The sequence below is a fragment of the Rhincodon typus genome, chromosome 28 (assembly GCF_021869965.1).
Source record: "Rhincodon typus isolate 14 chromosome 28, sRhiTyp1.1, whole genome shotgun sequence".
Classification (NCBI taxonomy): domain Eukaryota; kingdom Metazoa; phylum Chordata; class Chondrichthyes; order Orectolobiformes; family Rhincodontidae; genus Rhincodon; species Rhincodon typus.
In genome coordinates, this window is record NC_063359.1 from 36,863,845 (window position 1) to 36,876,555 (window position 12,711).

A 12,711-nucleotide genomic window follows, 5' to 3' on the forward strand; every position below is an offset into this window, starting at 1 on the left:
TTTCTGAAGAAGGGTCTAGGCCCGAAACGTCAGCCTTCCTGCTCCTCTGATGCTGCTTGGCCTGCTGTGTTCATCCAGCTCTACACCTTGTTATCTCAGATTCTCCAGCATCTGCAGTTCTTACTATCTCAGGAACAGGAATAGGCCATTCAACCCTTTCAGCCTGCTCCACCATTCAATATGATCATGACCGATCATCCAACTCAGTCCCCTGCTCATGCTTTCTCCCCCATATCCTTTGATCCATTTAGCCACAAGAATTGTATCAAACTCCTTCTTGAAACCATTTAAATATTTTGGCCTCAACTGCTTTTTTTTTAATTCATTAATTGAATGTGGGCATCACTTCCTAGGCCAGCATTTATGGCCCGTCCCTAATAGCCCAGAGTGCAGGCCATTCAGTCCATTGAGTCCGCACTAGCCCTCCGAACAGCATCCTGCCCATACCCCTGCCCCCATCCCTATAACTCTGCACTTCCCATGGTCAATCGCCTAATCTGCACATCTTTGGACTGTGGGAGGAAACCGGAGCAAACCAGAGGAAACCACAACGACACAGGGAGAATGTGCAAACTCCACGTTGTTCAAGGCTGGAATTGAATCTGGGTCCCTGGCATTGTGAGGCAACAGTGCTAACCACTGCCACCATCTTAAATGGGACACCCATCATTTTTAAATGGCTTAGTTCTAGATTCAATCTTCATATATCCAAGGCAATCAGTGTGGTAAACCCAGAGTCTCCCAGAGTGGTTTTCTCGATTCATTAGTGCCGAGCCTGACATTAAAGATTTGGCATCTGCAACGGTGTGAATCTTGCAGCATTCAAGCAAATGCTCATGGTGTGCTTGAGTCACTGGTCGCAGTGTGAATTCTGCAGTTATTTACACAGAAGCCTGCTTACAATCACACTGTGCTCAGCCAGAGAAACACTGACAACACTTCAGCTGTCAAGTTCAAGCTTGTTAATGAGGTCAAAGGTGATGGAGCTGATACTGATTCACTGCATTTCGGTTGGATTTACCTGCTGTGAAAGGAAAGGCAGAGAGGCTTTTAGTTTATTCACCATTTATCATAATCCTGGGATGTATCAAATCACTTATTTGTCTCAAACTTTCTTGGAATGTGGAAATGACTGGCAAGCATCCTGAATTGCCCAGCTTGCTAATCAAGAGTCAACCACATGGCTGTATGTCTGGAGCCACATGTAGGTCAGATCAGGTAAAGACGGCAGAATCCCCTCCCTAAAGGGTATTAGTGAACCAGAGCAGGGGGTCAGCATGCTTATGGTAGGTTGGATGGCTGGTTTGTGATGCAGAGCGACGCTAACAACGTGGGTTCGATCCCTAAACTGAATTCACCATGAAGGACACTCTATCTCAACCCTTCCCCTTGCCTGAGGTGTGGTGACCCTCAGGTTAAACCACTACCAACCATGTCTCTATCTGTAATGAGAGAGCAGCTCTAGGGTCCAATAGGACTATGACAACTTTTTCTTCAGTGAATCAGATGGCTTTTATGACAATTGATGACTGTTTCATGTTCACTACTAAGACCAACTTCTAATTCCAAATTTTATTAATGGAATTCAAATTGCACCAGCTGGCATTTGAACACAAAACCCCAGGGCATTAATTAGCCTCGCCTCTGGGTTACTGGTCAACAGCACCACCTTTCTGCCCATTGTATCTACTGAATTACTTTCCACGGCTGAAATGTAGGAAAATTTTAAGAGACAATTCTTCAAGCAGAGTGATCAATTTAAGGAGCACAAGGGGAATAAATTCCTGGTGTACAATTTCTATCATTCTTAGGAATTTCAACCAATTGGAACTGGGAGTATTTTGTTGCCCAATTTAGTATCGTTGTGTAGTGCATTCAAAAGGAACAAACAAGTTTGCTAGCCCTTGATATAACCTTGGATTTCTATGCCTTCTAATTGCCTCCAAAACACAAAAGGAACAAAAATAAATACAAAACCTGTTTCCTGTGACATGCAGCACCTAATGTTCTGTGCCAAGCTTCCCCTACTAGAATGAAACACTAAATACTTGGAGAACCCTCAGATGTCATAAGAAAATGACCCAAATTTATAATTTGCTTAATCACACCACATTAGGAACAATGGGAGCGGAAGTCATTTGTTAGCAGGATTGCAAATCAAAAAATTCTTTAAAACTGCGTGCCTACAATATGATTGGTTAGGAGCCGGGGTGTCCTAATACATAAATTGCAATAGCTCAGTATGCAGGTACAGCAAGTGAGTGGGAAAGCTAATCAAGTGGTATTGTTATTACGAGGGGAATTAAAAAGTAGTTCCTTGAACAAGGATCAGACCCCCCCCCACAAAGATGGACAGAGTCCTCAACCATATCCAAGCCATTTTCCACACTTCTGCCCTCACTCCTTCCTGCCCAGAACAATGATAGCTTTCCCCTTGTCCTCACTTTCCATTCCACCACTCTCCGCATTCAAAGAATCATCCCGTACCATGTAAACCATATCCAGCAGGACGTCACCACCCAGTCCATCTCCCCATCATCTCCATGATCAGCATTCCGCAGGGAACGTGCCCTTCATGACACCATGATCCACTCCTCCATCACTTCTAACACTTTCACACCTACCCTCGGCACCCTCACATGCATTTGCTGAGGAAGTAACGTCTACCCCTTAACATCCTCCCTCCTCACTGTCCAAGACACCAAACACACCTTCCAAGCGAAGCAGTGTTTCACTTGCACTTCTTTCGATCTACTCTCCTGTATTCGTTGTTCACAATGTGGTCTCTGTTACATTACTAAACACAGACTGGGTGACTGCTTTGCAGAATACCTCTGCTCTGTCTGTAGGAATGACTCTGACCTTCCAGTTGCTGACCATTTCAACACAAGGTCTTGTCCCCAAGCTAACATTTCCATTCTAGGCCTGATGCAGTATCCCAGCGAAGCTTATTGCAAGTTGGAGGAACAACAAAGATAGTAAGAACCGCAGATGCTGGAGTCAGAGATAACACAGTGCAGAGCTGGAGGAACACAGCAGGCAGGCAGCATCAGAGGAGCAAGAAAGTTGATGTTTCAGGTTGGGATCCTTCTTCAGAAAAAAGGATTACTTTCCTGCTCCTCTGATGCTGCCTGGCTTGCTGTGTTCCTCCAGCTCTACACTGTGTTATCTTGGAGGAACAACACCTCATTTTCCAATTAGGCACACAATGGTATTCAGGACTCAATGTTGAGCTCAGCATCTTCAGACCATGATCATTTTCCTCCATTTTGATTACCCTGTTGTGATTGTAATGAGGTCAGCCAGGTGGACCTCACAGAATATGAGCTCCCTGATTGAGGCTGTTAATCTGATCCAATCAGGGAGTCCTGGCTGACAGATATAAACAGGAGTGTCAACAAAACTGTTCACTCTGAGAACTGGTTCTGAGGGAGCTGGATCAGTGTCAAGGACTCTCCATATGTAAATAAAAGGGGACTTGGTGATGGGTTACCGGCCCCTGTGAAGTTACCTCACCTTCTACCTGTTTGCGTCTTGTTGGCTTTCTTTTCAGCAGGATCGATTTAATTTCCCCTATTCAAATTTATAATTAACACCTATTTTACACCTCAATCTCTCCTTTACCACCATTAGCATTCCCTTCGTCTTTTGTTCTGGATACTTTCACCATCTGTTCCGCTCACTCCCCACCTCCACCCTCCATCAACAGCAAAAAAACATAATTTTCTACCCCGCCTCCTCCCCCCGCCCACAACTTCCCCGTTCAGAGTAAGAGTCTTTGGACTCCAAATGTTAATTTGTTTCTCCTTCCACAGATGGTGCTAGACCTGCTGAGTTTCTCCAGGATTTTCTGTTTTAATTTCAGATTTAGCTAAACAGGGCATCTGCAATACTGTGTGTAGTATTGGTCAACTTATTTAAGAAAGGATGTAAATGCGTGGAAGCAGTTCAGAAAAATACAGATTGGTTAGCTCAGTTATCTGTGTGGGCTGGCTTGCATTGGAAAGAGGTACCAACAACAGGGGTTTAATTCCCAAATGTTACCATAAAGGTCTTACCAACTTCTTCCCTTGCCTGTAGTGTGGTGATCCTCAGGTTAAACCAGCCCCAGTTGTCTCAGGTCTGGTAAGCATATGGGGTGACTTTAACTTACTGGAATGGTCAGGTTGACTTGTAAGGAAATGTCAGCTAGGCTTTATCTACTGGAGCTCAGAAGAGTAAGAGGCAACTTGGTTGAAAAATACAAGATCCCATGTAGTTTTGACAGAATGGACACAGAAAGGATGTTTCAGACTGTGGGGGAATCTGGAACCAGGGTCACTGGCTCAAAATAAGTGATTTCTCATTTAAGGCAGAGAAGAGCAGATTTCTTTTTCCTCAGAGGGTTGTGAGCCTTTTGAACTCTCTTCCTTAAAGGATGTTGGAAATGCAGAGTCTTCAAATTTTGTTAAGGCAGAGTAGATAGAATCATGATAAGCAATGTTGGCGGCAAGGAATGTTTGGTGCATGATTATCTGGGCTAAGTGGGAATGTAGAGTAACCAGATCAGCCATGATGTTATTGAACAATGGAGCAAGCTCAATGGGCTGAGTGGCCTACATCTGCTCCTCATTTGTTCATACGGTAAAGACTGGCATTTCTTCAGCACCTTCTATGGTGTCGGAGCTATCTTTTAAAAAAAATCCTTTCGCAAAATGAGCTAGCTTTTTAAAGGGGATAATTATTAGGCACAGGAGTAAGCTATTCAGCTCCTCATGTCTGTTCCACCATTCAATGAAATCTTGATTTGTGCCCTAACTCCATATAGCCGCCTTAATACATTTGCTTAACAAATGTTTACCTATCTCAGATTTAAAACTAGCAACTGATCCAGCATCCACTGCTGTTTGTGGAAGAGAGTTCTGTGTATAAGTGCTTCCTGACATCTCTCCTGAATGGTCTGGCCCTAATTTTTAGACTATGTCCCCTAGCTCTACAATCTTCAACGAGTGAAAGTAATTTATCTTTGTCTACCCTCTTTTCCTGTTAATATCTTGAAGATTTCAATCAGACCACACACTGACCTTCTAAATTCTAGACTCAACAGGCCTAATTTGTGTAATCTGTCATAGAGTCAGAGAGTCATAGAATCATATGGCATGGAAACAGACCTTTCAGTCCAACTTGTCCATGCCTAAAATGTTTTCCAAACTAAACTAGTCTCGCTTGGCCTCTGTTTGGCCCACATCCTTTTAAACCTTTCCAATTCATGTCCCTGTCTAAATATCTTTTAAATGTTGTAACTGTGCCTGCATCTACCACTTCCTCTGGTAGTTCATTCCACATATGAACCACTCTTTGTGTAAAAAAAGTTGGCCCTCAGGTCCCTTTTAAATCTTTCTCCTCTCACCTTAAAAATATGCCCTCTAGTTTTGAACTCCCCTAACCTAGGGAAAAGACCTTTGCTATTCACCCTACCTATACCCATCATGATTTTATGAGCTTCTATAAGGTAACCCCTCAACCTCCTACACTCGAGGGAAAAAAGTCCCAACAACATCCTGGTAAATCTTTTCTGAACCCTCTCCAATTTAATAATACTTCCTATGGCAGGGTGACCAGAACTGTACGCAGTACCACAAAAGTGGCATCAACGTACTGTACAACTTCAACATGACGTCCCAACTCCTATACTCAATGGTCTGAGCTACAAGGGCAAGTGTGCCAAACCCCTTCTTCATCAACCTGTCTTCCTCATAACTTAACATCTGAAATCGAGGTATCTTTATACAATATATACCCTTCCAAGGCCAATATATTCCTCCCAATGTGTGGTATCCAGCAGGGTCTGAGGAAGGGTCACCGGACCCGAAATGTTAACTCTGTTTTTTCCCTTCATAGATGCTGCCAGACCTGCTGTCCTTTTCCAGCAACTTTGTTTTTGTCCCTGATTTACAGCATCCGCAGTTCTTTCGGTTTTTACTTGGACATACATGAGCTGTTTCATGCCAGATTTGGTGCATTAGGAAATACCCCTCTCTCTCTGGCTGGGGCTTCAAGTCCCACTCCAGGTCTAATGTCTGGACAAGGGGGTTTGTGGAAAGGGTGAGTGAGTGCAGAACTATCTTAAAACTAGGAGTTGCCCTCGTCAGGCAGGAATGAACAGAATTTGTTTTCTCTCAAAGGGTAATGCAGCTTGGGAGCTCTCTGCCTCAGGAAACGGGGGTCATTGAGTATTTTTAAGGTGGATGCAAATAGATTCTTGCTAGTCAAGGGAATAAAAAAGCTATTGAAGGTAGATGGAGTTTTGGAATTCAAAACACTGCAGACCAACCATGATCTTATTGCATGGTGTGCAGGTTTGAGGTGCCAAATTGCCTATTTCTGCTCCTCATTCATATGTTGGTAAATCAAGATTAACACTCCAATGCAGTACTGAGGGAGTGCTTCACTGTTGGGTGTAGCCCGTTCAGAATGAGATCTTGCACTGAGGTTCTTGTCTGTCCTCTCAGATCAACATGAGACCGAGCAGGAGGAGTAGGCCATTCAGCCCCTTGATACAATCAGGGCTGATCTCAACTCCACTTTCCTATCTGCTCTCCATAACCCTTCAACCCGTTACTAATTAAAAATCTATCTCCTCCTTAAATTTATTTAATGTCCCAGCATCTACCACACTCTGGGGCAAAGAATTCCACAGATTCATGACCTTTTGAGAGAAATAATTTCTCCTCATCCCTGTTTAAAATCTGCTACCCCTTATCCTCAAACTGCGATCTCTCAAAATCATTATTCCTTTCAAAAAACAGCAGGGGTGCATCTCCTCTGTATACCAACCAATATTTATTCCACAACAAATATCGCAAACTGTTGGAAGGAGCTTTCTATGCGCAAATTGGCTGCTGTGTTTCTGACATTATGACAATGACTGCACTTCCAAAGTACTCTTTGGTTTTAAAATGCTTTGGGATTTCCTGTAAATTGTGAAAGGCACTATATAAATGCAAGCTGTGTTTTCTTTCCTTCTTCATTGTAACCATGTCAAAATTCTGGAATACCCTACCTTACAACGGTTCACCACTATGACAGCAGCAGTTGAAATAGAAGTCTTAATTCAAGTTCTCAAGGGTAGCAGGGCTGGACAAGCAATGTTTGCCTTGTTAGTGATCCCTATACGTCAAGAATGAAGAATCAAAATTACAAGTATTCGCTACCGGGGTGGTAATCTACGCATGCAGATTGCCTGCTCTCTAGATCTCATACAATACATGCTGACCTGGTCATTTAAGCCCGCACTCCATGAACAAATTAAAATCATTGGCTTTTTCTTGGAATCAAGAGACATAGGAAGTGGACGCGACCATGAAGTTGAAGTAGGAGATCAGCCAATATCGTATTCAGTGGACAAAACAAGTTGAGGGGCCGAATGGTCTAATTCTGCTCCCATTTCTTACGTTCTAATGAATAAATCCCAGCATTAATTCAAAAGAAACCTCCTTACCTGGATTTGTGAGGATGCGGAACTTTCCACTATAAGGTTCAATTAGGGTGAATATCATAGACAGATTTTAAACATTCAGCAGAAATAATGAGAGGGTTAAGCTGATGGCATTAGATGGAGTAGGTTGGACAGAGGGTTGAACTGACCAGTGACTAACAAGTCAGTGACAGTTTCTGTCCTTTACATTCTATAAAACCAGAAGACATTAGAGCAGAAGTAGGCCATTGAGCCCACTACGTCTGCTCTGACAGTGGTGCGATCATAGCAGATCTGATTACCCTGAACTCTACTTTCCTGTCTTTTCCGTATAACCTTTGACTCCCACATTGAATAAAAATCTGTTTATCTCAACTTTGAATATATTTATCCACTCAGCCGCAATATCCCTCTAGAACCATAGAATCCCTACAGTGTGGAAACAGGCCATTCGGCCCAAGTCCACACCGCCCTTCTGAAGAGGATCCCACCCAGACCCATTCCCTTACTGCTGATTTCCCCATGTCTAACCCACCTAACCTAAACATTCCTGAGCACTATGAGCAATTTAGCATGGCCAATCCACCTACCCTGCACATTTTTGGACTGTGGGAGGAAACTGGGGCACCCGGAGGAAACCCACGCAGACATGGGGACAATGTGCAAACTCCATAGAGACAGTCGCCCGAGGTTGGAATCGAACCCGGGTCCCTGGCATAGTAAAGATTTTCACAGATTCTCCACTTCTGAGAAAAAATTTCCTCCTCATTTCTAACTCAAAGGGACAAACCATTATTCTGAGATTTTTCCCTCTGGCCCTAGATTCTCCACCATTTCCTGTGTCAAGCCCCCTGGGAATCTTGTGCACTTTAATTGACTGCTGTCGCCAGACAACTACAGTGTTATTTTTCTACAGTTTTTAAACAATGCACTGACCTTACCTCTTCAAGTCAAGGCTATAAGTTAATAAAGTGCATGTAAACAGAGCAGATTTCCATACACTTAGGTACTACAGCCCCAATCTCACAAATGAAACTCTAAAAATGGCCAGTCATCTCCTCCCTTCCTTACCACACAAAATAAGTAAAGTTTATTGTCATACACGGTTCTTAACCCGGGCATTAAAGATTTGAATGATCTGAAGTCCACCAAAGGTACACCATGAGAGATAACCCAGGAGTGCGTAGGAACTGTTGACTCTTGAGGTGATAATGTCTTGAATGAGGCTTTCAGTAGCAAATGAGCAACGTAATAATGGAAACAGAAACAGAAATTGTCAGAAAAGCCCAGCAGGTCTGGCAGCACCTGTGGAGAAAAATCAGAGTTAACGTTTTGGGTGGAGTGACCCTTTCTGTCCACAGATCCTGCCAGACCTGCTGAGCTTTTCCAGCATTTTCTGTTTTTGTTTCTGATTTACAGCACCCGCAGTTCTTTTGGTTTTTATTTGCCGTAGAAATGGAGTTGGGCAATGTTACGGAAAGTCGAATTATTCATAGCAATGGCGTGTATTTGTGGTAGAAAGCTAACCCTGTACACAAACATGACTCCAAGTTTGCTAAGAGTCAGATTTATTCTCAAAATATGAGAGAAAGTAGCTAGGGAACAGAGTTTGTCAATGGGAATCAGAGACAATGTCTTCAGTCATCACTAAATAATTGGTGAAAGTGTGTTTTTTCAATCAAGTTATCCATTCTGCTGCTTGCTGATCTTATGCTTTAGGTTTTGCCCAACTATGATGGAACATGATTGAGTGTGGTCACAGGCATTTTAATTACAGGGATCTAATGAAGTGCTGGCAACCAGACTTAGTGAAACAGGAAACATTTTAATAGAGACCGTTTTGAAAATACCTGGTGAGCAATCAGTCATTCAATGCATGAAAATGTTGGTCACCACAGGAAATATTTTCGCTCTACAATTACAGGAAAGATTTATAGAGCCAAATACATTCCAAACAGCTCTGCCTTAGCTTATGAACTGAAGACCCTTTATTGCATTTAATGGTGGGGTTTCTGAATTTGGTCAGTGCCCGGGGGAAGGAAGGAGAGTAAGTTGGTCTTTTTAAAAGAACCACTGATCCTGCCAGATACACAAACCGATGTACGGTGTGGAATGAAGTGTGCAGCTGTGATTGTAGGAGAGCAAAGGAAACACGGGAGAGAAGTAAATGTGAGCGCAGAGTAAGATAGCAGCTGTCTTACTTTAACTGCTCCAGTCAGGTTGTCGAATTCCTTCCAAGATTGTAACCAGGTCCTGACTGCTAAACTCATCATCTGGTGGTGCATTCCAGTTCTGAGATATGACGCACCCACCATTTTAATTACTCCACCATCAGTAGTCATACGTTCAGTTGCCAAGATCTGGAATTTCCTCCAAAATCTCAATTTTCCTTACTTAAGACATTTCTTAAAACCTTGATTACCTTTTTTTAACATATGGGATGGGGCCATTGCTGGCCAGGCATCCATCCCTAATTGCCACAGGGCAATTAAGAGTCAACCACATTGTAGTTCAGTCACACTTAGGCCAGATCAAGTAAGGATGGTCGTTTCCATCTCCAAAGGATACTAGTGAACCAGATAGATTTTTCCCTTGACAATTGACAACAGTTTCATGGCTATCATTAGCCTACCACAGTAGGAGTTGAACCTGGGCCTCCAGATTAAGTGCCTAGTGATAATACCAATAAGCTATCACCTTCCTCCTTTTCACCCTTCCTATTGACTCCTGATCTGGTTGGTGTTATATCTTGTTTTATTTATAATGCAGCATCAGTGATCACGCATTTCTTGGTCCAGGGTTGGACTTAGCAAGATAATGCAGAATTTTTTTTTTAAATGCATATTTGAACCTAGAATCTGACCAGGGATCTCTCTGGCTCTTACCACCTTTTATTGGTGTGTGTATTGGGAGGACTTACGGGCTGATACCCAACCCATTTTGCCTCGTTAGGAATGCACCTTCACTCACTGTCAAGTCCTGGAGTAGAACGTGAACCCAGAACTTCTGGCCGAGAGGCAGGGCCACTACCCACTGTGTCAGAAGACCACCAGGGAATATTAAAGTAAAAAGACATGTGTCGTGCTGTGATGTTTTTAAAAAAAATTCATTCATAGGATGTGGGTATTGCTGACTGGGACATTCCTAATTGCACTGAGGACAGTTAACAGTCAACCACTTTGCTGTGGATCTGGATTCATGTGTAGGCCAGACTGGTAAGGACAGCAGATTTCCTTCCCTAAAGGGGATTAGCAAATGAGATAGGTTTTTACAACAATTGACAATGGTTACATGGGCACTATTAGACCAGTTTTTAATTCCTGATATTATGAATTTTTAAATTACACCATTTGTCAAACTGATGTTCCCAAAGTATTAGCCTAGGGATCTGGATTCCCAGTCCAATGACATTACTGCTATAACGACCCTTCCCAAGATCATAAGGACTGCACTTGTTAAATTTATAACAAATTTTGTACAGGAGTGAAAAACCCTCATAGAAGACTAATGGACATTTTTTAATAACACGGGAAAGGAAACACAAAGATTGAAAAGCCCTAATTTAGTGCATCAAAACAAATGACAGTTTGACTTACATTAAGAAAGTTAATCCCTGAACAATTACCTCTTGTAGGACAATCTAGAACCAGGGGTCATAACTTAAAAAGAAGGAGGTGCCTATTTAAAACAGGGATGTTGAAACATTTTTTCCTCTCAGATTGTTATAAGTCTTTGGAATTCCCTTCTTCAAAAGGCAGTTGATGTGGAATCTTTAAATACTTTTAAGGCAGAGTCAGCAGTTGCTGAGGGGAGGTGACATTATCATTGGACTATTAATCTAGTAGATCCAGTAATATTCTGGGAACTTGGGTTTGAACCCCATCATGGCAAATGGTGAAATTTGAAGTCACTGGGGGAAGAAAAAAATCTAATGATGACCACGAACCATCTGGTTCACTAAAACCCATTAGGAAAGGAAAATGCCATCCTTACCTGGTCTCACCTACATGTGGCTCCAGGTCCATAACAACATGATTGACTCTCAACCCTCTGGGCAATTATTGGATGGGCAATAAATGTTGACATAGCCAGCTTAAGGGATGAAAGATTATTGGAGGACATGAAGGAATGTAGAGTTGAGACTAAAATCCAATCAGCCATGATCTTACTGAATGGAAAAGCAGACTTGAAGGGTCGAGTGGCCTAATCTTGTTCCTTGTTTGTATGTTCGATTGAGTTCCTTAATGTTATAGTTCAGGTACCAACTCATTGATTCCATGCTGATTTTGGTGCTGAAGTTTCGAGTAATTAATCACATTAAACTGCTTCAGATCCCATAATTCATTAAAAAGAATAGTTGGATGAACTGCAACTTTCATCTCATGCCAGTATCCCTTTAAAGGAAAGTGCATCATAAAATTCTCTCTGGATTTGCTTATTACATTCCAATCCTTTGTACGTTCCAAGCGTGAGCTATTAACATAACCATATTAACAGGATCAGCCAATTCTGGGTGCAAACCCATTCTAATTGTTTAGAATAAAGTCCCAAGAGCACAAAGGCAGGATAAGAAAATTGCAACTGAATTTTTCCTCATTTTTCATGGACACAGACTAAACAAAAGTCCATTAAAACTTGGAAGCCTGTCACTGTTTACACACAGCTGTTGTGGTTAAAATAAACACTCAGGTAGCCTGAGTGAACGATGAGCAAGGAAAACGAATGATTGAGGTAAAGGATCACATCCAGTGTGTTGTTTACCTTCAGTGAAAGCAAGGAGTGTCTAATGAAGTGAGATTTTCACTGAGCCAAAATTTTTTTAATCCCATCCTGTCACTGATCTATCAGAATTTTAATCCTTCTGGTTTCCTCAGGTTTGCTGGGTTCCAGGATGCTTAAAGTTGTACTGTCCTTATTCTCAATGAAGAGTGACTCACCACTCCCCATCCTTTTCCCATTGCCCATCAAACCATTTAATCTTACATGGTAGTAAAATTGAACATTTGGGAAATACTTAGCAGCGGCAGAGGCATAAACAGAGTTGACGTTTCACGCCAATCCTCTTTCATCAGAACTGAAAAACATTAAGCTTTCAACAGTTTTCAAGCAAATGTGACTGACAAATGCTCAGAGATAGTAGGAACTGCAGATGCTGGAGAATCTGAGATAACAAGGTGTAGAGCTGGATGAACACAGCAGGCCAAGCAGCATCAGAGGAGCAGGAAGGCTGACGTTTCGGGCCTAGACCCTTCTTC

General features: G+C 42.4%; 1 protein-coding gene across 13 annotated transcripts in view; it reads right to left on the reverse strand.

Moving 5' to 3' along the window:
- usp20 (ubiquitin specific peptidase 20) overlaps nt 1–12,711 on the reverse strand; it is a 146,857-nt gene that overhangs the window by 100,197 nt on the left and 33,949 nt on the right. The window lies entirely within an intron of this gene.